This window comes from Budorcas taxicolor, chromosome 4 (assembly GCF_023091745.1).
Source record: "Budorcas taxicolor isolate Tak-1 chromosome 4, Takin1.1, whole genome shotgun sequence".
Classification (NCBI taxonomy): domain Eukaryota; kingdom Metazoa; phylum Chordata; class Mammalia; order Artiodactyla; family Bovidae; genus Budorcas; species Budorcas taxicolor.
The window spans coordinates 47,434,425-47,439,382 of record NC_068913.1 but is presented as its reverse complement, the minus strand read 5'-3'; positions in this window follow the sequence as shown (position 1 = coordinate 47,439,382).

Sequence of the window (4,958 nt, the reverse complement as noted above, 5' to 3'; positions counted from 1 at the left end):
TTCTGCCTGCTTCTTCTGAGACTTTCAGACTAGGAACTCAGCCACAGGGAAGTCTGAGATGAAGAATTGAGACCCTTCCCTCTGTTCCACAGCCATGTCTGTACTCCCAGCTGATATCCAGCACCACCTATTTTTTTCTCTTTAAGATTTAATTAATTTATTTATTTTTGGCTGTGGTGGGCCTTCATTAATGCATATGGGCTTTCTCTAGTTGCAATGAGCTCAGGCTTCTCTTGTTGCAGAGCACAGGCTCTAGGGCTCTCATCTTTAGCTGTTGTAGCACATGGGCTCAGCTGCTCCCCCTCATGTGGAATCCTCCTGGGGTGGGGACTGAACCTGTGCCCCTGCATTGGCAGGCAGACTCCCAGCCACTGGACCACCAGGGGAGCCCAGCTAGCACCATCTTACATCACATGTGAGAGCTATCTTGAAAACAGGTCCCAACATCCAGTTGAGCCACACCAGCTAGGACTGTGTGCAGCAGTGATGAGCCATGTCTGCAAAGCCCTGCACTGTTTTAAGGCAGAAAATGTTGGGGTAGTTTGTTACATAGCAAGAGATAACTGGAAAATATATAGTAAAAGAGATTCATACTTAACTGACAAAATATCCAGATTAGGTTGTCAAGATCAGTAAATTGGATTGATTTTTGGTCACTCACAAAGTGCTTTTTTCAGTCAACTATTTAAATAATGGAACAGAGCAAAGCAACCATCAAAATAGTGCATCAAAGATTCAAAGAGGACTTCCCTGGTCATTCAGTGCTTAAAATTTGCTTGCCATTGCAAGGGACACAGGTTCAATCCCTGATCCAGAAATATTCTACATGCTGCAGGGTAACTAAGCCCATGAGTAGCAACTACTAAGCCCAGGCACCAGAACTACTGAAGCCTGAGCACCCTACAGCCCATGCTCTGCAACAAGAGAAGCCACCACAATGAGAAGACCACACACCGCAACAAAGAGTAGCCCCTGCTGGCTGCAACTAGAGAAAACCTGCGTGTAGCAAGGAAGCCAAAAATAAATAAAACTGTAAAGAAGATTCCGAGAGTACAACATTGTAATTCAACTATACTTCAACAAAAATAGTCACAAATTAATCATAGTAATATAAAAGATTTGTGCCCTTTCATCCACTCTAGACCCCAGCTCTATACTTTATTTCTGCCCATTCTTTAGTCTTTCCTATCTTCATTTTCCATTCTTATGCTATTTAAATCTACTAAATTGCCTTGGTCTAATCTTTGTGATACAGGGTTTAAGCCAATAAGAATTTTGTGATTGGTAGAGAACAAACTTAAGGGTATGACAAGGATAATAGAAATACCTGATCAAAGGAATTTGCAGTGACATTTGTTCTGAATAAAAATGTCTAAAATTATTTAGGTTCTTGATTTTCCTTATGCATGTTTGTAGCATTTGTCTTACTGGATAAACAAAAGTTGAGGAACTTTGTGGATTCTCTATAGCATGGCTACTGATTAAGCTGATAAGTTTATCATGTTTGTGATAGGGGGCATTTAACTAATTTCTCTCTGGAGTGCACCTTAAGAAACCCTGCTCCAGTATCCCCTCAAATGTTAAATGTCTACTGACAGGATGCAAAGACAGCATAGTACACTGTGAATAAAGAGCACTAGATCTTTAGTCTGGCGACCCGGATTTGAATCCTGGCTTATCATTTATTAATTATGTAGCTGTGGCCAAATCACTTATTCCTTCCAAGGCTCAGTTTCTTTGGCTAAACAATGGGTACAAATTGGTTTCCGTTCTGGAGGGTTGTTGGGAAGGTTGAAAGAAATAGTCCTTGAAGCATTAAAGAAGTGCTTGGCCATAAAAAGTGCTCAGTAAATCCAACTCTTGCATTGTCTCCATCATAACTGATTGTTTCTGATTTTATTCTACATGGCCAATTTTTGCATGACCTTTAGAGAAAAATGGTGTGTGTGAAATAATCTTCAAAGAAATTAGTCAGTTTATAATTTTTAAGATTACTTATCATATCAAATCATTCCCCTACCAGAGGCAGAGATCAAGATGGTGAAGGAAAAGAACACAGAGCTCACCTTCTCAACAAACATACCTGTGGGACAAGTTTCACCAAAAAATGACAGAAAACGAGAGGAAGATCTCTTACACAACCAAAGCTGCAAGAAAGATCTCCATGTAACCAGGTAGGATGAAAAAAAAATTCCTCTTCCCTCTTCTGTTGTTTTCCTTTTATTGCAGTTTTATTACAAGTTCATTCGGTGAAGAACAACCCTGCTTAGTGTGCTAATGAATCTATATACAAAATGGAAACAGACTCACAGACATAGGAAACAAACCCATGGTTACCAAAAGGGCAAGGGAGGAGAAAAGGGATAAATTAGGAGTTTGGGATCAACAGATACAAACTACTACATGTAACACAGATAAGCAACAGAATTTACTATATAGCACAAGGAAACATATTCAATATCTTGTAATAACCAACCTATAATAGAAAAGAATCTGAAAAAATATATATATATAACTGAATCACTTTGCTGTACAGCTGAAACTAACACAATATTGTAAACCAAGGATATTTCAATAAATATAAATAAAACAGGTAATGTTAGAAAAAGGTAATGAAAGTCAAAACCATATTGAAATACCACTGCATTGAAATACCACTGCATATCCACCAGTAAAGCTAAAATTAAAAAGACAGACACACTAAGTGTTAGTGAGGATGAAAAGCATCTGGACATCTCCTGTTATGCTGGCAAAAGTGCAATTGGGCAAAGCCACTTTGTTGAAGTAAAGATATTGATTTGCCAGTATCTGCTAAACCTAAACACTTGCATACTCTTGTGATCCAGCATTTCCACTCTTAGGTATGTCCCCTAACAAAAATGCAAGGGATTCTGTGTAAGTTCTTGTATACCAAAAGACATATACAAGAATGTTTAGCGTACTACCCTTCGTAAAACTCCCCAAGTGGAAATAACCCAAACACCCACCAAAAGTAAATAGATTTTTAAAAATTTATTTTGTATTAATACAATGGAATACTGTATAGCAATGAGAATAAACAAACCACAAGTGCACACAAGTGTGAATCTTTAAAGGTTCTAGTCACCAATTCCAATGTGTGTTGTGAAAAGGGCATTTCCACACAAGAAGAAACTCTCTGAAACTACAATTTAACTCAATTCTGACACTATGCTGAAATAGCATCAGAACCCAGAGGTTAAGGGGTCACTCCTACAAGACTGCCTCCCCCAACTTCAGATGCCATTTGCAAGTCCAAATTGTCCCCTGTGCTTCTGATCTACCTGCTACAGATTGGAAGTTCCAATGAATCCTTCTTTGGGTTTGATTTGCTAAAGTAGCTCACAGAATTCAAAGAAACATTTTACTTAGAAGATCACGGGTTTATTATAAAAGGTTATAACTCAGGAATAGCCAGATGGAAGAGGTACACAGGGCAAGGTACAGGAAAAGAGTGCAGTTTCCCTGCCTTTTCCAGGGGCATTACTCTCCCAGAACCTCGGTGTGTTTACCAACCAAAAACTGTATGAACTCTTGTCTTTTGAGGGTTTTATGGAAGCTTCATGACATAGTCCTGACTTATTAACTAACTGGCCACTGGCAGTTGAGTCAACCTCCAGCCCCTCTCTTCTCCCTTGAGATTAGGGGTGTGGGACTGAAAGTTCCAACCCTTTAATCATGTGGTTGGTTCCCCTGGCAACCAGCTCCCATTTTTAGATTACCTATGGGCTTTCTGAAAGTCACCTCATTAACATAACAAAAGACACCTTTGGGGCAATTCCAAGAATATTAAGAGCTCTGTGCCAGGAATGGGTTGAAAACCAAATATATATATTTCTTATTGTAAATCCCAATACCACAGTCTCATAAGAATATTGTTGATGAAAAGAAATCAAGCTCAAAAATACATATTGCCGGGTTCTGTCTACAGAGTTAAAAGATAGGCAGATCCAATTGACAAAGATAAGAAAATGGTTACTATTGAAAGCAGTAATGACTAGGAGGGCCTAAGATAGATAATGTTTTATTTCTTCCTTTGATTACAGGAGTGTGTTCATTTTGTGAAAATTCATTCAGTTCAGTTCAGTTCAGTCGCTCAAAAATTCATTAAGTTGTACAAAAAATGCTTTGGTGTGTACATTTAGTTCAATTCAGTCGCTCAGTCATGTCTGACTCTATGAGACCCCATGAACTCCAGCATACCAGGCCTCCCTGTTCATCACCAACTCCTGGAGTTCACTCAAACTGACGTCCATCGAGTCGCTGATGCCATCCAGCCATCTCATCCTCTGTTGTCCCCTTCTCCTCCTGCCCCCAGTCCCTCCCAGCATCAGAGTCTTTTCCAATGAGTCAGCTCTTTGCATGAGGTGTCCAAAGTATTAAGTTTCAGTTTTAACATCAGTCCTTCCAAAGAACACTCAGGGCGGATTTCCTTTAGAATGGACTAGTTGGATCTTCTTGCAGTCCAAAGGACTCTCAAGAGTCTTCTCCAACACCACAGTTCAAAAGCATCAATTCTTTGACTCTCAGCTTTCTTCACAGTCCAACTCTCATATCCATACATAGCCTTGGCTACACAGAACTTTGTTGGCAAAGTAATGTCTCTGCTTTTGAATATGCTATCTGGGTTGGTCATAACTTTCCTTCCAAGGAGTAAGTGTCTTTTAATTTCATGGCTGCAGTCACCATCTGCAGTGAATTTGGAGCCCAAAAAAGTAAAGTCTGATACTGTTTCCACTGTTTCTCCATCTGTTTGCCATGAAGTGATGGGACCAGATGCCATGATCTTTGTTTTCTGAATGTTGAGCTTTAAGCCAACTTTTTCACTCTCCTCTTTCACTTTCACCAAGAGGCTTTTTAGTTCCTCTTCACTTTCTGCCATAAGGCTGGTATCATCTGCATATCTAAGGTTATTGATATTTCTCCCGGCAATCTTGATT